This window comes from Acartia tonsa, chromosome 8, assembly GCF_053477335.1.
Source record: "Acartia tonsa isolate MP-2025a chromosome 8, ASM5347733v1, whole genome shotgun sequence".
NCBI classification, from domain to species: Eukaryota; Metazoa; Arthropoda; class Copepoda; order Calanoida; family Acartiidae; genus Acartia; species Acartia tonsa.
In genome coordinates this window covers 26,930,055-26,951,464 of record NC_137267.1, presented here as the reverse complement: position 1 = coordinate 26,951,464, position 21,410 = coordinate 26,930,055, and the positions used below count along the sequence as shown (strand labels likewise).

Below are 21,410 nucleotides of genomic sequence, written 5' to 3'. Positions count from 1 at the left end.
AGTTATGTGTAACATTCTGCCTATGTTAACTTGTAAATATAAAGGTTTTTGGGTAATTAGCTATTTAGCCAGAAATGAAATGTCTTTAAATTTTATATGGAAATTTAGTGAGCGTTACAGACAGAAACAAGAACAGACACCACAGGTTAAATATAGAACATTGTTGCTACATCACACTTTTACCTTTCCGAATATTCATGGTATTGGCTAGTTTTAGGAAAGATCCTTGAAAAAGTAAATTTCTTCAAATTTTTAGTAAACAGAGTCCCTTTGGGAGCAATATTAGCTTGCTTCTTCAAGGCTATACATATAGGGTACTTTTATACATAACATACATATTATAGGCTATAAATCGCAATATCCTATCATATAAGGCAATAAGGTTTTTTATTCTCTATTAAAATCTTGCTAATTACTGATAGAGTTCTTTATTTTAGAAAGCTTTTATACATATGACTCGGGATATAATAGATTCTCCTAGTAGATGCTAGGACAGCTCTCGCTAGTATTACTGTTAGATATATGATACGACATTATTACCATCATTATTCTTTATTTACGAAATTATGATATTCATGTTTATACAATTACCGCACAAAAGTTTATTAGGGTAACTTACAATATCTTTATATACAACCTTGACTTTGCTTCAAGGGTCTTGCAAGGCTTTGAAGGTCATTTTAGGGGCTTTTCAGGAGTAAGGTTAATTTTAGGGACTCACAGGGGGACTTTAGGGACAAGTATTCAAAACTCCAAGGACAATTAAGTAAAAAAAGTAGGGCTGCAAAAAAAGGTTAAGTACAGTAAACAGTAACACAGTTTAAATATTAAAACAGTAAATCAAAACAGACAAAAAAATTTTGAACATTTCCAGTAAATGTAGGTTTATGATATATTTCAATTAAACATTAGCCAACAATTGATTAATTTCCAAGAATATTTATCCCTTGCAAAGATATTATTCCTATTTCTAAGGGTCTTTTTCTCCTTTAGGGCAATTCTTGGCTTTGAATATTTAGATTTTTATTTTTTTCAAGCTTAAGCTTGTCCAAGAAATTGGAACAAAAGGGAGCGTAATAAAATATATATTTAAAGATTTTAAAATTATTCTGCTCTGCGCCTCTAGACTCTTGGGATTTTGTCCGCTGAAAATTGTCTAAATCGACTACAATTCTTAAATGCCGCGGCGGATAACGCCAAAGAATATACATACATAACTTCTTTAAAAAGTGCCAGTACAAAAATAGTGTTAATTTATAACAAAATGTATTAAATTTTTCTTTATAATATCAAAACAAAACTATCAACATACGTACTTTTGAATCACTGACTTTTTTCAGAAAATACATTTTTCAATAGCAGTCAGTAATTATCTACGATAATATACCTATATTATGTACCTATCGCCTAACAAATCATTTTGGCGGAAGGATCCAGGGGGAGGGGGAGAAGTCATAAAATACCTCCCTGAAAATATTTATTAGGAGCAAAGGAGGTTTGGGGGAGTCAATGAACAAATTACCGATCCTAATTTGACTTGTAAATTATTGAAATACAAGAGGGAACAATTGGTGTGCAATCACGAGATGTATCACATCAGCATCAGAGAGAGAGAGGACAATGGACTGTTTATTACACTAGACACCAAAGTCTTATTTTCACGTTTTCTTATTCGTTGGCTAAACAACTTTGGGGACTTTCATTCAATTTTAAATTTGTTGGTTTATCAAGTGTTCAAACGTTTAAACCACTACTTGTAATCTACAGAAGATAAATTTGTGTGTTATCTTTGTGAACGTATTCAATTTATTGTCCTATCCCTTTAGATCCTTGCATCAACGGTGTTTCATAATCCCAAGACACAATAGTTAAATATTATTAGATGTGTTTACGAAGTAAATAAGAAGCGGCAATAGGTGATGTTGTAATAAAAGGCAGTAGTGACAAATTGATGATGTGACACATATGCGGAAGTGATTGCCCACACCGCAACAATTTCCTTGAAAATTAAAACTACCAGAATTTGGTACGGTTTTGAACTTGTGGAATTAGGACATATTTCCCGCCATTTTTAGTTAAGAATAGTAAGTATTACGAGTTTTAACACTATACAGTGAACATTTACTTACAAAGGGGGGGGGGGGGGATATTTCTTATAAATTAAAAATATTATTTGTCCTCATGTTGAATTGATATTGTCATCTTTTCTTTTTAAAAAAATCGGCGAATCCAAAAATGGCGGCAAAATCTTTACTTAAAAATTTATCAATTACAAATTTACTTTTTTTAACAACTCAAGGAAAATTGGGGATAAAGCTTCTGTAGAACAACTATTATATTGTCACCTTATTTTTAACTAGCGGCTACGCCCCTAGAAGCCTCTAGGGGCACTGGTAGGAGGGGGAAAAGTTGACCTTATCCCAATTTAAATTTGAGTTTCAAGAGTAAAAAAAAACCATTTTTTTTTTTGGGGGGGGGGGGGGTTAGAACCCTCCCAAAAATAGTTAAAAACCTTCCTAGAACCTATAAGAAGCTTCACTGTAAAGGAGAACAATATCGGTTCACCGGTTAGCGAGATCCTTTGGGACAGACAAAAAACGTTTACTACTTTATATAATAGGATGGTCACAATTATTTGTAGTAAAGGTTTTAGTTTAAAGCTTAAGATCTCAATAACTACTGAACCGATTGGATTCTCTGTTTTAAGTAATGTTCTGTGATGGTTGCTATCTTATTAACTGAATTAGGTCTAGGAATGGTTTGAACCTGTTTATCTAGTCACTCTATGCCCCTTAAAATAGAGCCCCTAGAGACTAGGGGTAGCAACTAATGCAATGCTTTAAGGCGTCATTCGCATCACTCTCTGCCAACAAGGAAGATAACCCATTGCCGTAGGCCCAATACAATTTATTTTGAGCGGCTGGAGATATTTTACCGCGAACCTTATTTTTTATCTGAATCTTAATCACTTTTCTGCAGCCAAACGAATGGATGGACGGAAAGCATTTTTTTCATCCACCACCCGTGACGTCCAATTTTTTCTGTTATAAAATATACAATTGAAGTCATTTTTTATTGCACTTGAGTCGAGAGAAAAGACCCCCTAGGTGCGTTTTGGGCCATTTTGTAAAAAAAACGGAATTTTAAATTATCATCTGAAAAGTGGCTGTGAAAGGTTTTTTTATGTTGAAGCTATTGAATGACGCGCCGGTTAAAAATTTTGTTAAAATATCCGAGTCAGACTATAATTTTATTTGTAGCGAAGCCACTCTGTAACTAGAATATGCGTGTCCTTCTGACGGTACGTCAAAAATGTAATGTCCACATTTACATTTCAAGCCCTAGCGATAAATATTTGAGACACAAGTTTAAAGCCACTGAGTTTAGTTATCCAAACCTAACCTAAAATAACGATTGAAAATATTGCATGCTCACTAAGTTTGTTTAAGAATATCATGGTTGTTTTGAAATTAAAACAAAAAAAAGCAATTTTACAAAACAACCATAATATTCTCATAATAAATAATGTAATTTCAAATCTTAATTACAGCTTGTGGAAGTGCGACTCTATGGAGTTAATTGATCTTGTTTTTAAAAAATGAGCACTATGAAAAAGTAAAATATCAGCACTAAATTGATTTTTACTATTTCATTTCAAAAATAAACGGGGATCATTATAATCAAAGCAATGTAATCGTAAAGTCAATATGAAAACTGGTATATGCGCCTCAAGCCTCTGGAAGGGGAATTTTTGTATACTTAAATCTTATCTAGGGTGAATATTTAAAAGTTTATTAGACATTAGGTAACTTAGACAGATTCTTTAATAGTTATTTATCATATTTTCGTAATATTGTGAATGCTAGAAAGGATATTAAAATTATTTCAACAATTTTGGTCATGTGATCAAAATTTGAATTTTCCTTCTACTATTGCCCCCTCTGGGGGCGAAGTAGGTGGAAATTTAAATTTTTGTCACTTGACCTTAATATTGGGGAAATAATTTTGAATGACCTTTCTTGTATAAGCAATATTAATAAAATATGATACTTGGTTTTGTCTCATTCTCTATCTTTTTCTTAAATTCAAAAAAGTCTATCAAAAAATTTACATCATCTAAGGGTCAACAATAAATATCTCTGTCTATTTTTCTCTATATTTCTTCCCCCTCCCCCCTCCCTCACTTTTCTGTCTATTTCCTTCTCTCTCTCCTCCTCTTTTGTACGTTCATTTATACAATAGAGATAACCTAGAGACAGCACAAGGGAATTTTGTTTACATTATGTATCAGCTATAAATTGTTGAATATCTTAGGTTAAAGCTTTCCTTGGGTGAAATATTTGAAGAAAATATTTCTTCCATCATATAATGTGAAGCGTATGACACAACATATAATAAGTTAGTTATAAATAATTTAATTTCTTATAATAAAGTTATCTTTCTAAAAATTATATCATTGCAAAATTTAGTTGCAAATAATGTTGCCTATAGGGCTGTATTTCATATACAACAAAAAGTGAACAAAGGTTTCTTTTTAAGAAAAAAATGGGGTCAGATTGACCATCTATGTCTAATGTTTATACCCACATCAAATATTAAATTATAACAATGTACAGTAGAGTGGATCAATTTTGGACATTGAATTTGTAATCAACATCTACAGTTTAAACGTCATATAAGAAACCTAAATATAAAAAATTGATTTTGTCCTTGAGGGGAAATGGGGGGAAGGTGTTTCCATGCATTAAAAATTTTAGAAGTTTATTCTGGAGGTGCAACTTTTTTTCTTTCAAAGTATTGCTTTATGCATCTTTTTGAATTTGTCTTGTTGATTAATATAAGAATATCAAATTGGTTTTAAAAAATATTCATCCAAGCATGAAAAATCTGAAATTAAATGTAAAATCTCTTGGTTTTTAAATTTATTTATGGATTTTTCTTGCTAGGATCAATAATTTTAAAAACAGATTTTTTATTCTTATTCTACTCTTCAAGACAAAATTGGGAAGGTGCATAAAGCTATACTTTGAAAGAAAAATAATTGCCCACCCCCAAAAAAAAAAAAAATTCTCCCCACAAGTGTCTTTCTAAAAGTTTACATGCATCAACGAGCCTCCCCATTATTCAAAATATTTTCTTTTCATTTTTTGGTCTCTTATATGATGTTCAGACAGAAAGTGTATGTAGCACATTTAAAATTAGAAAATCATTGAAAATCAAGCCACTCTAATGTACAGCATTTATTTCTTCAATTCCACAGTACAAAATTATTCCTGTATTTAAATTTAACATATCATATAGGAAAAAATATTCTTGTATTTAAAATTAAAAATCATGTTGGAATTTTTTTTTTAATTTTTTAATTTTTTAATAATGTACAGCAAATTATTTCCTTTTTATCTCATGTTTTGAAATTCATAAGATAGTTAGAATAAATTACAGAAATAATGAAAGATTTAAAGAAGAGAGCGTCAGGGGAGGGGGTCGAGGGGGGTTTCCCCCCTCAGGAGAGGGGGGGTTGAGGGGGGTCTCCCCCCTCAGAAAAAGCTTGGGCTTAAATCTTCAACAAATAAAGAAAACAAAATTATTTTAAAAATTTCTTTTTTATGTTAAATATTATTATTTTTGTGACACTTGATTTTGAATGACAAAAAATGTTGAAATAAATATTACCCACTGTATGAAATGTTAAATTAGAAATCAATAATGATGTTGGAAAATTTATTCTCATTTTATACTCTGAAAAAAGGAATTGACAAAAAATAATAATTTTTATTCCAAACTTTTAAAACAGCATGCCTATTTCTTATTGGTTGACACTCGAATTAAAATAAAATAATGAATATTATTTCAAGACCAGAAATAAATTTGAAATAATTAATTTTCTTTCCCCTATATTTTTTATTCCGAAATGCCAAGAATTAATTTTGAAATAAAATAATTTTCTTTCCAATATTTTTATTCCTGTTTCTTATTGGACGTCATTTTGTGTCCAATGAGAGACTAGTGTTTAAATATTTTAAAGCTTATTACAGCATTTATTTTGAATATGATAATAGCAACATTATCACATTAAATGTGATAAAAAAAATTAAATCTATTTATGTCCATATAAGTATGTAATCTTATACTCAATGAAATTATAGAGAAGATGTGCAACTTCAAAAGATAGAAAAAAAATATAATTCAGTGGCCAAAAAATCAGCGTTTTTATGAAAAATGATACAGGCCTTTCCAATAGAAAATCTCATACATATTGAAAATGATGGCCAAAATCGCACTTCGACCCGTCAACTTCTAAGTCCATATTTTAGGCATGTAAGAATCATTCCATATCGACTTAAAACCTAAAAGATATCTCTGGAAAGCATAGAAACTCTAAAATCATTACAGGCATGGTAAAATTGTCCTATTGGTATCGATGACATTTTTAAAATTATGGCATTATTATAAGGTAATCGATGCCTTTTAGACCTTTTTGAAAGGAGGGGTTTCTTATAAATAATAATGAAAAATAAAACAAAATGCGTTCTGCTTATAAAAATACAATTAAATAAGTTCCATTAATATAAAAAGCAATCAAAGCTAATGATCTTGTGAATGATAGAAAAATTGAAAAATAGTGGCTGAAAAAAAACTTACCTATACATTTATAATACATAAATGTTTGATTATCATATGTGGGAATTTAAGTTTTCTATTAAATTCTGACCAGATTATTCATATTTAAATCATTTATAATATAATCATTGATTTACAAGGAATAGGCCTTTTAAAGCCTAGCCGTAAAATAGAATACTTACTGAAAAAAGATTAATATCTATTGAAATAGGTGAATAATAAACTGTTATTTTACACGAATGGCAGGGCCTGAGATACATAGACATACAGATGTAACCTAATTATAGAGTAGCTGCACTATATAAACTCAGGGAACTAAAGGTATAAGAAAATGGCCGATAAATTTATGTACATCTACAATTTTAAAACATATATAAAATTACCCCTTCTGTATATTAAAATTAGTGGTTGAAACGTTTGAACACTCAACTTTGGGGACTAGTACAATAAACAGCCCATTGTCCCCCCACCCTCTGATATAAACTTATATGAAATGCATATCAAAAGTTTCCCACGTATAACTTAATAATGTAAAAAGATGTTTATGTAAAGCTGAAAGGTCCTTGTAAGGGTTTGAGCAATTTTCCTACCCCTTAAAATACAGAGCCCATGCTGGGGGCACATCTATGTCGCAACTCTGACGCTGTGTGGACGTCTTCCTAATATAGTTCCCGTTAGGGACTGAATTTTTTCAGTCTCTCTTATTAAGTCAACTTATAGCTAATATGGGTTGAAATAATGTGTAAGAACCCATTGAACGAGTAGTGAAAACAATCAATACCATCAAGAAGAAATTTCCACATTTTAAAACCATTCAGTGAAAGCTAGCTTTAATTTATTTACAATTTTTTTGTGTATATTGTATATGTTTTCCAAATCCTTTAAAGAAGATAGGGGAATTATTTGTTCTCCCTACCCCCATATCTATCACCCCCACCTTTCCTTTACCAGAGACAACTCCACCCAGTTAGAACGGTTAGCGTGTCATATGATATCATGCACTACTGCACCCTCACAAAATCTACAAACACCATGGGTAAATCTTGGAACTTTAAAACAAATTAGCTTGGAGATTACTATTTTGTTCTTGACATAACTCCTGATTTTTCAGTATGAATCTCCTCATGGTCTTATCCATACCAGGCATCAGCCATCATGGATAAAGGGGTTTCTTTATTGAAACTTTTTCGTCTTGCTGTCGACGATTTGTGGTCATCCTTGACACTTTCAAGTCATGGTATCCTGCGGAAGAAATCAGCAAAGAGAGAAGCATTGATATTTGTCTATGTGGATCATGTATAAAGTGTAAAAAGTGACAATAGTTAAATTTATCTTCCTAAACAAAACTAAATAAGGAAAACTTTTATCATCTGTTAATTATCATATTATGTTACACAAGATTAAACTCACAATTATAGTTTGCCTGTATATTATTATGTTTTAACATTGTGTTGCTGATAATCTCATAAACATTATTCATTTTAAACCCTTCTAACTTATCATGATTTTGTCCCATTGTGTTATAACTATAATAATAACTTGTACTCATTAGTTAAATGTTTGTTTATTTACTTATTTTGTGAATGATTTTTTTTACATGAAATAAAAATCATTTTAAAAACATCAAACATCAACTGAACTTTAAAAACATAACTATCTGTGTAATGTTGAATAATTTTCTGTATTTTAACATAAAAATCCAAAAATATTATAGTTTGTTTCATGTTATTTGTGTTTAAATGAAATAAATTATTAAGAATAATAAATAATAATAACTAGTATCGACAAAAAATACGTTTATTAAAGTCAGCATTATACAACAGAGTTTATCAGAATAAATATTTCAAAATATTTTAAGTTGTTGAATAAAAACACCTAGCCCACAATTTTTGGTGTGTGAAAATTCTCCAATATTTGTTTTATATTCATATGTATTTATTCAATCTAATATTCGCAGTGAATAAGAGATGGGTAAATTAACCAAAAAATGATAATTTTGTCACTTTATTTAAAGTCTTCATCATAATTTGAACCATTTTATTTTATGAATCCTGTATAATATAATTTCGAAAGCTTTTCAACTCTATAATCATTACTAAAATTTATTTATGGGATTTAAATAGCAACGTTCATTTCGTCACCCAAAGGTTATCTATATTAATAATATAATTTGCAAACACATTTCTTTAAAGTATTTCAAATTTTCAATTAATTTGCTTATGCTTTTATCCCAAGCCATCTGTATGTGTATTTAATATAAAATCTAGGGATTAGAAATGATACATTCACATATTAGACCTAATTGTTAGATTGTTCAAAAAAGTTTAACAGATAATTTGAAATGTATTTTTGTTCAATAAAATCATAAACGATTGAACCGATCAGAACACTTTGATCATCAAGCAGTTTAGATTAGCTAAGTCACCCCCCCCCCCCCCACACACACACCTATAATAATAAAATATAGAAATGCAGGGAGTTAATTGCTCCTCCTCCATCCCTTCGTATATAATTAAGTGGAGCCACTAGAGGCTATGTGAGAAGCCACTATTCATTGTAAAAAGTATTATGAAGTTTAAAGCAAGAAGTCGGCATCCTATAAGGATAAAATAACATACATTTACAGGCGTTTTTGTGTACAAAATTTTCCTTATATGGTCGCTTGTATTTTATGGTAGTTAAATGTTAATAAAAGTCCGCCTGTCATGTTAATTTTGTTTTTGGGATACGAATTTATAGTTTCTCTTGGAGCACAGCTATTCTAAATTTAGTTTGCCTTTTATTTAAATGCTTAAAAGTAAACGTAATTGTCAGGCAATCAAAGTGTTGTTTAAAGGGTCAATTTTAAAAAATCTTACCTATTAACTAGCAATATTCGACAAGTGAAGCGCACCTAAAAAAAAGAAAAAAAAAGATAATTTTACATTCAATAATGATAAAAAATATTTTAATATATTTATCAGGTGTTAGTTTGTTTGTCCGTTAAGATCCTAATAACTAGATTGAACCGATGTATTTTATTTATAATTTAGGGAAGATTCACATACGTCCCAAAATGATTTTATGCCATTTAATATTCAAATTAAAGTCTTGGGATTTTGAAGGGGTTGAAGCTAATATCTACGGAAGAGACTTAATCAGACAAACGAACAAACTATATTTATGTTGTAGCCTTGTAGGGTGTATATGCAACTAATTTGTTACTAAGGCTACCCAACAATCAACGTGATGTATAAACACACATGCATAAAAGTAAGGGTGGGGTAACAAGACGGTAAGCTTTGAACTTTTGATTGAAGGCCCCATGCCTTTGTTTATGTGTCCTAACAATTCCGCATAAGATCATGTTTTTGTATTCGCCAAAAATAACAGTAACAAAAAAAGTAAACGGAATATATTAGAGTGAAAATGAGGTAAAGGATAAAGGGTAGTATTATTTTGTGGAAGTGATGAAACATAATTAATTTCATCTAAAAAAATATACATCGATAAGATAACACTTATATCTAAATTTTGTTTGTCAGTATCGCATCTGCTCTATAACCAGGTAATGTCTGTTCCTTTCTTTCGAGATTATATTGCTTATTTATAGACTTTAGAAAAACAAAATAAAAATCACTTAAAATCAGCAAAATATTTTCTTCAATTTACTTCCAATGACTTTTCTATTGCTATTGCTGCGCTACTTTTGAACATAAATTTTCTTATCTATCTTCGCGTTGGTAAAAATTTAAGTTAAAGTTTTATATTCAAAAATAAATATTTATCCCAGGAAACATAAAATTCTTTTTAAATTGTTAGCATATTTTTGGGGTTTTCCCACTAAATAAGATAAGATTATTAGCTCAGCTACTATATATTTAGGTATGTAATTGAAAGAAAGTCAAGACATTTTATGAAAACTTTTTCTGTTAGATGATGCACACTTTTTCCGTTAGCTTGTGAAAATGTTTTTTTTTATATATAATTATGTAATTCATATACATAAACAAGTAGTAAGGTCTTATTGTCTGTAGCTTGAGATTTGGGCAATTCAATTTTTAGATATAAGTCTTGGGCCGGGTGGTTTAGGGTAATTTCATAGCCACTCCCTACTTACTCAAATGTAGAGTTCCTTCATGCTAGGGGAGCAGCCAATTGCATATAAAAAGGACGTTGATGCAACTAAAGGCAGAAAACACATCACAGAAGGTAAATGTATTATCCAGGGTTTCGGATCCGCATTGATTTTTTGCGGATCCGGATCCTCAAAATTTGGTCAGTGCAGATCCGGATCCGGATCCTTGACAATAAAAATAAAATCACCAAACTTTTCAAAATATTTTTTCTTTAATTCGAAGTCGAAAATACTTTTAATTTTCAAGTCTGACCCTAAACCTTAAAGATTGGCTCTCATCAAGAGAATGTCTGAGATTTTATATAAAGGGGGGGGGGGGGGGGCGAAAGTGACACTTTTTGAAACCAAAACTAAAAGTCAAAGGAACTCAACTAAAAAAAGTTACAGGTCTGACATTTTGCATGGCAGTTGCTTTATAGGGGTACAATATGGAACTGTGAAGAAACGGCGGCGCAACCGCCGAAAACCGCCGAGAAAAGGCAACAAAAATTACGGCGGCTTTCGGCGGTTGCGCCGCCGTTTCTTCACAGTTCCATATTGTACCCCTATAAAGCAACTGCCATGCAAAATCTCAGACCTGTAACCCTTTTTTTAGTTGAGTTCCTTTGTTGACTCATAGTTTTGGTTTCAAAAAGTGTCACTTTCGCCCCCCCCCCCCCTTTAGGTAGATTTTTCTATTTTTTCCCGCATTTTTTTGAGTCCAAGGATCCGGATCCGGATTCTTGGACTCAAAAATATGCGGATCCGGATCCGAAACCCTGGTATTATCTATTGTACCAACCCAATATCCATATTAGTATTACCCCATACAACATTAAATTGCCATGGGTTTTAAAATTATGTATAGCTTAAAGGGGTAACTGCCGATACACATTTAAAATTCTGGATATAAATTAAATTGGTTGGGAATATTGAACTTTGACAAAATAAGATGGTTATAGGTAAATGATTTTGAAAGTTAAGCCCTGTGCCTCAAAAATGACTTGACTGATAATAATATACCTATATTAAAAGAAAATACTACGCATGATCTCTTAAATTTAAGATGAAGTATAATTTTTTCTAGTAGCTTCGCCACTAAAAAAGTCACAAAGATAAGTTTTAATACCAGCTACATCTCGAAAGTCCATGGTTTTTTGTTGAGTTTAAGTTATTGGTCGATAATACCTTGTTAAGCCCAATATTTCTCTATCAGATTATACCCAGGGAGGGAGGGGTTATTAGAGAGTAAATAATACAGGTACCCAAAGCTTTATAAAAACTTTTTAATTAAAAAAAAAATCTTTAGGTATTAAATTATTATTAAATAATGATTAGTTGGTTCTAACTAGCAGTGTCCAAACCTTTCAATCAATATCAATTACAGAAGAGGTAATTTTGTTTATCATAATTTGAGATGTAAATCTATTATCGTCTATTATCCTATCCCTGTATTATACCACCCTGTGCTAGGGTGCAATCACTTCTACACATACAAAAAACACATTAAAAGGAACGTAAAATAAAAGACTAGGTATCAAAAAGCGCCATACTCTAAATTACAAATATGTAAGTGTGATAAAAATTAAGATCATTATAATGGCAATTATGTTTGATTAGCCATATTGAAAAAAGAATCGCACAATATCATATTTAGACGTCAATTATGCACAACCCCTTTTGGAAATCAGCACACCCTTAAATAGTAGATACAGTAACTATTTTTATGTGAGAAAAAAGTATTGATAGATAAAAGCAGAAATCAGAAAAAATACATGAATTTTTAAGGTTAGGTCGGGTTTATTGGACCATTAATTTACACATGTAAGAATCGACTTATCGTATGAAAGCTTAGGTACAAGAGGTTTTCTGTTACATGCAAGTGCATTTTTTAAAGCGTGATCATTACTAGAAAATCTGCATATTCATTCAAAAAAAGATTGTCCTCCCACGATATTTTGATACCTATTCATCCTTGTTAAAATATGGTGTATTTAAAACCATTATTAAAGTCCTTTAACAAAAACAAGTAAAGAATTTCAAGCCTAACTACCTACATATTCAAAAAAAGGGATAGGTAGTAAATCTTAAAATGATGTGACAATGCTATTATTACATAAAATTTTAAACTTAATAATTTCATTACTATTTACAAATTTTTAGGTATATGGTAGTTAAAGCTACGCCCATAAATTGGTGTCTTTTTGTCATAGGAATCGCCAATAAAAATTTGATTACCTTTTTTTTTCTCTTATGTCAGAATTTGATACAAATAAATCAAAATGTTTAAAATGATGCAAGTTGCTACGTATTTCAAATTAAGCTAATTCTAAATTTTTAGGAGGTACGAAAAGTGTCATGTGTGACGTCATAGAAATATGTCTAATCACTTTCAGTATCTCATGTTCTATTTTTTTTCAGAACATCCACCCCTTCCCTGCTTATAAAACTATAGCATGTAGTAATGATAAGAATTTCCGAATCTATTTTGTATTTACCATACATTTATTACAAGCAAAGTTAATCTACACATTTAATATCTTCGTTTGTCTGTCACTGTCAGTTCGTGATTCCTGTAACTATTAGTTTAAAGCGTAACAACTCCATTTTCAAATATGTTGATTTAATTAAAATATCATGCACAATATAATACGCAGGATTTATTAATATTTAGGCAATTAACACATTTTATTTCTATATAAATTATCAGACTGTATTTTTTGTTAAGATTTGCTTCTATGGATGTTGTCAATCTTGTTTTGAAAGAATGTCCATATACACTTTTAAAGAGGTCATATCATAAAATTCTCCGCTGAAATATGAGTATCCTATAACAATAATATCATAAAAGCTTCGTATTAGTCTGAAGCAGATTGAAAGCTTTTCAAAAGATAGGTTATATCAAAAGAATGTCCAAACTAATTTTAAATAGCATCATTTTCCCCTCAAAATTTGGGAGGTTGCAAAACAGTTTTACAGCACACTTTATTCGCATGCGAACCATTTTTGCATAGTTACTCACATATATACTCACACACACACACAGTGAAACACACGCACGCTCACTAGACAGACACATGCAATGTTTTCCCATACGCGCGTTTTTTTGCAGGTGCAAAAAAATTCGCAAAATTGGGGCTTTAAATCTGAATATGACTCAATCTTCGGCTAGGAAAACCCTGGTTCTTAGGAACTAATTATCTTGATTTTGACAAATAAACCAAGGGAAGGCATATTTTCTATAATACAAAGTATAATGTCTGTCTTGCCGTGAGACACCTAGTAAAATAGTTACTTATACATGAAAACCCGAGGATAAAAGTAAATTAATCTTCAGACTTTAAAACATTATAATTAAATAATTCACTAAAGGAGATGAAACCATACAATTTTCTCAAAAATTATATTAATAAAACTGAAAATTTGGAAGAAAAACTGTTTCTGTAGGCTTTGTTTATTACACCATATAAAAATATATCACCTTAACAGTCAAATGGTAATAAGTCTAATTTTTTACAATCACAATCACATAAACTCACTTTAAGAACACAAAACAAACCAAAAACAATTAGCTGTTGTGTTGACAACGTCTAAAAAGTGACTACTGTTTGCATACGCGAGAGAAATGACTTCTTTCTTTAATTTTTTTTTTGAAATTACCCTCTTTCTCATTTATTTTCTCAATGACATGGTACTATATGGAAAAAAATAAGGGTAAAGGTAAATAAGTAGCGCAGCTAGATTAAATATTAAATACATTTTTATGGAAAAAGAAGAGGTAACTGTTATAAGTTTGAAATATTATTTAGTACACATAAAGATAGGGAGACTGTCTTGGCCCTTTAACCAGTAAAACGCATTTGTATAGCCAGAACTTCCAGATAAAAGTCTCAAAGAAAGGGTTAGTTGTCAGTAATGCCATATTTGAGAGAGATACCAGGGATCTAAAGGGATAAGACAAGGGCCGATAAATTGATCTTCATTACCAACAAACAAAATTATCCCTTCTGTAGATTACAATTAGTTGTTAACGTTCAGACACTCAACAAAATGAAATTACCTTTAAAAATTTTTAAAAAAGTTACCAAAGTTGTTAAGCTAACGAATAAGGAAACGTTATTATAAGACTTTGGGGAAGATACTAAAAGGTCCCAATATGATAGGAGCATTTGATTTAATTATAAACGGAATGTCACGGTCAATAAACGGGCCCAATTGATTATTTTGCTTTTCATAATCTTTAGCCCTATCTTCATATAATATTTAATGGTGTACGTAGATACAAATTGAGAGAGATTTTATAAAAACTAAGAAAAAATATAAAATGACTCATAATCATTTTTTTTTGTATATTTTTAACCTTTTTCTATAGGTATACCTATGTCTTCACTTTCAAAAGATAATCACAAAGTCTTGTGTAAATAAAAGCGTAGCTACTCTAAAACTGAGGTTTGTCCGTCTGAGCATTTATGTATGTAAGTTATCCGTACTTTCTTTCTATTTTACGTACTAAAAATATTATTTAATCAAAAATAAATCAGCGAAAAGTCCTATTTATATTTCTATGAAAAAAAGCTGCAAAAACTAACACATGATTTTAAAAAAGGTTAAAATCTTCCTATTTCTATGCTTTTTATGGACTAGACAGTTAACAATCTATAATACAAAGTAGAACGATGTCTGTCTGTTTGTTTGTAGCGAAGGATCTCGCTAACCGCTGAACCGATCGAGTTCTCCTTTACAGGGTAGCTTCTCATAGGTCCCGGGAAGGTTTATAACTATTTTCTTGGGGGGTGGGACACCCAATACCCCCAAAAAATGAAAAATACCCCCCCCAAAAAAAAATTTCTTTTTCTTTTTAAAACTAAAATTGAAATAGTGGGGTTAACTAACCCCCCCCCCCCAAAGAAAAGTTTTTTTTTTAAATTTTTCTTTTAGATCTAAAATACGAAAAATTGGTTTGATCAAACCTCTTGGGCAAAGCCCCTAGTAGCTAGGGGCGAAGCCGCTAGTAATTTAATATTTCAGTAAAATCACAATACAAAATGTGTCAAAAATATGGTAGGTATGACTCTTAATAAAAAATAAAATATTTTAAAAGGCGAAAAAAATTCTATAGTCTATGACTCTATATATAACACAGTTCTCATAAAACGAAGTTATGTAAGATCTTATGACCATTATTAAATTCTCATTTTTCTGATATGGTTACAAAAGGATTCATTTAAAAGATTTTTGTTTCCAACTGTTTTATTACAGCAAAGAATCTTAACCTTACCCTCATTTTTTACGTCAATGTTCATTTAATATAACAAAAAAATATAGATTCTAAGAGGTTGGCTGGTTTTAATTGGCTAATTTTGAAGATAGACGGTTGATATTTTAGTGAAAATTATAACAAAATCAGCCTTTATTCTAAAACTTACTGCGTCTGTCATTATTTCCGTCCCTAACGCTACAAAGATATATTTAGAGGGACATGTTTGATATTTAAGGTAGACGGGTCCAGCTTAGAAGTGCTTTTAGATTGGAAGGAGTGATCAAGAGAGCTTATGCTAACATATTTATTAGAAAAATTTGATTCACTGTTGTATCACTGACAATCTACAGAACTTTCATTTGTTCAGTTTTTCTTGACTCTTTGCTACTGATGAATGTGGTCATTCATTTTGAATATGATGTCTTGATATTTGTATATATGCACAAAAGAGATTGGTAGGCTTTTGAGACACTTAATTCATTTGAATTTACATTTCAATAAAGTAAATGTATAATTACAAACTGAGCATTTTGTTATTTTTAGCTACATGGCTAAAATTTGAGTACATTGTATATACACAGCACCTACCCTAAGTCCGTGTATCTTTAGCATATTTTCATTTCACCCTTTAAACAGTTTTAGATAACCATACAACCCTTTTAAAGGGACTGTATTATATTAATTTTTAATCTGCTAAAATACCAAAATTTACGCAATTTTTGTTATTTCTGTATTTCACTCAAGAATTATTTTCTTTTGTTACTAAGTAAGTTTAAATTTGCTACGACTAATTTGTTTTTGAACACTTCAAGAGGAAATTTTTTAAAAACATCATCCCTTAATAATTTACCATCCCCGACCCGTGGACGTATAATTGGTGCCCTATATATATCCCTAATGACCAATAGTATTCACCAATAAAATGTGCACGTACTTCACCATCTAATAATTAGCTTATTAGAGTTGTAAGAATTGTAAAGCATTATACAGATCAGGAAGAAAAAAGACAAATTAAAGAAATTTAATTTGAGAAATAAAAGTTATGGAAATTTTTTATGATATTAATGTCGACATTATAAACAACATTTGAAAATAAATAAACCAATAGGAAGAAAATAAATGTACAAAATCTTACTTATTAGAGTTGTTCTTTAAATTAAAGCACACAGTGGTTTGCTTGAGGTGCGCTATGAGTTTCACTTCGTTATTAATACCTTATATGTTCCATATTCAAAATAGAAAACATTATATAAAGTAGTTAGATTTATGTTTGCCTAAAACTTAATATTTCAATAACTACTGAACTGATTTAGTTTTCCTTCTAATGGAAGCTTCACACAGGTCCTGGGATGGTTTTATGCAATTTACTACCCTTTTTTCACCCTTGGAATGCAGATCGTATAGTTGTAAGGGGAGCATCGGCTAGTACTATAAAAATTTAAGAAAGTTGTTATGCTAAGAAATAAGAGAAAGGGACAGTTTGTTGTGAAAAGTAATAATTTTATAATTTGGCATATTGTAATACATCTACTTGGCGGAAGGGATGGCTCACCTATGCTTGCGGTTAATATGTAATTTTCTAAATTTTATGTACATAATAAAGTAAAAACATGATTATGCTTTGAACGCTAAGGGTAAATTTAACCCTTAAAACCATTTAAAACAAAGTTTTACCTATCCAAAGTTTAATTATAATAAAAGTATATCAAATGGAATCATGATTGTTTGTGAACCTGTGTGTAATACAAGATATCTCTAAAAACGGAGCAATACAATATGATTCACATTATATATAGTCCTTCGTAAGGAGATTCTTATTAACTCAGCTTGCATTACAGATGAAAACCAATTTTTTGTGAAGATTTATCTTTACCCATGAGCATTACTTCTATAACCTTTTGTGTCCGTCTATCCAGAAAAATGGTATTTCTAAAGTTTAAGACAGTTTAATTTTTTTAAGTACAGCAAATCTACAACATACTTTGACTGTCTGCCTATCTACCTTCAGAGAAGCACGTAATTTATTGGACAAATAAGCTAATATTTCTTTGTGCATCTTGTCCGTCTATCCATAAATCTTATAAATGATATTAAAACATACAAGTCTTAACCCCCTAAAGTGTGTTTTCATTTCCGTACAGAATATTATAAATTTATACAAAACCACAAAATATTTCTATATCAAAAACTGTTAACCCACCCAGGGATCTAAAGGGATAAGACAATGGCCAATAAATTAATGTGCATCACCGATGAAGCTGCACGAAATTACCCTTTCTGCAGATTACAATTAGTGGCTAAAACGTTTTGACATTCAACTTATTGAACAAACCAATCAGAATTCAACCAAGTCCCCAAAGTTGTTAAGCCAACAAATAAGAAAAGTCTATTATATAACTTTGGTGTCTAGTGTAATTAACAGCCCAATGTCCCCTTCCTCCCTGTAACCCCCCCCCCCCAATTCTATTTATTTGTTAATAAGTGTTTGCAAGTTTTAATCCCGAAGATGTGAATATGTGGAAATGATAGGACACCTTTAAAGGTATTTAATCTATGAAAGAAATCAATTAAGAATCCAATGATGGTGAAAATGGGTTAATTGTTTTCTATTTCTAAAATCTAGAAAGCCACTCCCTTATTTAAACATTGAGATTAGGAATATTATTCTGAATTCAAAATGAAAAATGAAACTAGTAAAAGTGGCTGACTCAGATTATGACGTCAAAAAAAATAACCAATGAGAGACCAGTATACACTGTAATTGACAAATGGTAAAATTTATAGTGGCCTCTCATTAGTTAATTTTTTTTGACGTCATGATCTTAGTCAGCCACTTTTACTAGCTTCTGAAAAATCACATATCCACCCTGTTACAAATGCCAACAGGCAAGTATTACTTAGAAAAACATTGTCTCCTTTTCTATATACAAACAGACAACCAACTCTTGGATGGCATGATCAATCTGCCTGTTTTAACTGTGCGTGGAAATGAGATGCGTCTCATTTATTATCAATGCAAATTGCATTATAAAGCTACAACAAATATAATCCATAACTTCTTGAATGTAAAAATGTATTTGTAGACCCTCGCCAAAATATTATTTAGGCTTTAATTTGGGACCTATTCAAAATTAGAGCTTTGCATTTCTATAATACTTAAAAACAAGGTAATTATAAGCTAAAATACTAAAATTGTTTTTCTTAAACCGTATCGCTGTCCTTAAAACTTAATTTTAAATTGAAAAAAAAGTTGGCGAGAATTTAACCCAAAGAACAGTTTTTTTCATGTCTAGACGAAATCATCAAAGTTGTATCAGCCATTGATTTGTTTGTTATTGAATTTCATTCTGATTTTCTCCATTAATATCTTTTTTAAAATCTTACGGACATTTTCAGTAAATGTTCATTATTTATTTCAATGGCTATCAGTTAAGTAAGTTATGAGATATACCAATCTTAATAATGCCTCTTGTCTCTATAGCTTAGAAATATTAAAGAATTATTTATCAGCAATTATCCTCTCCCATTTCTTAAACTTCAGCTCAATATTTACATGCTATCATAGACAGAATTTTACACTTCAAGGTGCAATCCCTCACCCTGTATCGTTGATTTTTACCTAATTTCAAGGTCTAGTTTAAACTATTTCAATTTAAATTAGAAGATTTATTTTTCAAATGTATTGTAGAATTTAATTGAAATGTAATTCTTATGTTAATTCTTCCAACATTTAATTTTAACCTCCTAAAAGAATTTGCTAGAGGGTATAAAAAGCCATTTATTTTTTTTTTCTTTAATGACATGGATAGGTTTTCTTAACATTATCATAATTGAGACAAAATGTGTTAAAGGTTAGCAAGCGGCAATTAACACAAATGCACAGATATTCCATTGGAGGGGGTGAAAGCCCAAGTTGAAGACAAGTCCATAAATGAACCACCCCTTTGATTTTAAGCTAGTCTTTTTTCTAAATCTATGTATATAAATACCTTTCAAGTTAATGGGATTTTATTAGCATTTTTATTTCTTTAGATTCATTAACTTTACATTTTTTAATAGTTTTGCTAAACAGCACGGGTTTAGAGTAGGAAGCATAATTTCTAAACAGCAGAAAAAGTATAAGTAATATAAAAAAATAGTTAAGATTTATTTAATATTTCTTTGAGCTTGAGTTTACTTGCTAAAATCAGATAAAAATTCAAGAAAAAATAAGGGGAAGAATATTTTTCTTTCATTATCTATTCCTTCCAAACAAAACTATTGTCTTTAAATACAATCACTTAAAAAAAGAACATAAAACAAATCGACAAAAACTGTTAGAATTTCTAAAGCAGTTTAAATTTTGTAGCTTATCTTAAAAAAGTAAATTTGGGGCCTTGCTAATTATCCCAGCATGAACTTAAAAATAGCTAAAAACCTAGGGTGTGTCAACACTTTAGCTAAAAGTAAAACAGCTAAACAAAACAAAGATATTTTTTGGAGGGGAAGGAGTCAGGGATCTAAAGAGATGAGACAATGACCGTAATTGTTGTTTATCCCCAAAGATGTTACACAAAATTACTTCTTCTGTAGATTAAAATTAGTAGTTGAAACGTTTAAACACTCAACTTAATCAACCAATCGAAAGTCCAAAATTGTTATGCTAACGAATAAGAAAACGTCTTTATAATACGAGGACTGGTTTAATAAACAGCCAATTGCCTTCTCTCTCTAGGGATGAGTTATAGGATGAACTTCAGGCACCAATTTTACAAATTAGCCTAAAACCTGACCGGGACAAATACGAAGATTTTCTTAGATTTTACTGAACACTTAAACACACACATCCAGCTACTTTAGTACGAAGGAGAGGACCAAGAAAAAATACAGGGTGGGGCACATAAATCCGGACTTTTTTAAAACGGCCATAGCGTCAAAACTACTTGACCAATCAGGACGTTTGACCCCACTATAAAAAGCTTAGGTAATGACCTTTCAGCACAAAAAAATATTTGGACGATTGGGGACGTGTACTCCGAGCTGGCCGCTAATATGTTCAACAAGGCAGATTCTAAATGCGCTGGTGGTTTAATCTTGATTCACGACTAAGGCCCACTAAATCTGACCTCAGCCCATGTGTAGGTGAGGTAGGGTTATAAAACTTGCTGGAGATACTCTTAGATACATAAGTAAGACACTAGAAAAGACTAGAGTTCTCTATCTGAAGTGGCTTGGCCGTAGTACTCCAGCAAAGTGAAACGTGTCAGATTTTAAGATGTCAAAAACGTCAAAAATCGTGAAAAATTGTTAATATTTCTCGGTTCTCGATTTCAGCGACACATATGGAACTTTAAAACTCATTTTAGACTATGGATTGCGCTGACAACCGTAGCTAAATTGTCATGCCATTTCCAAAAAGGTAAAGAACGTCATTCTAGCTCAACTGTGGTCCAA

At 30.8% G+C, this 21,410-nt stretch overlaps 1 protein-coding gene across 3 annotated transcripts in view; it reads right to left on the bottom strand.

The window, feature by feature from the left end:
* Cdk4 (Cyclin-dependent kinase 4) overlaps window positions 1-21,410 on the bottom strand; it is a 74,695-nt gene that overhangs the window by 34,792 nt on the left and 18,493 nt on the right. For 2 of the 3 annotated variants that reach the window (XR_013881904.1, XM_080169753.1), the window contains one exon: window positions 9,480-9,514. The exons of the other annotated variant lie outside the window; for it this stretch is intronic. The gene's annotated coding sequence lies outside the window, so the exon portion shown is untranslated. The remainder of the gene's footprint in view (window positions 1-9,479; window positions 9,515-21,410) is intronic. 3 annotated transcript variants of the gene reach the window in all.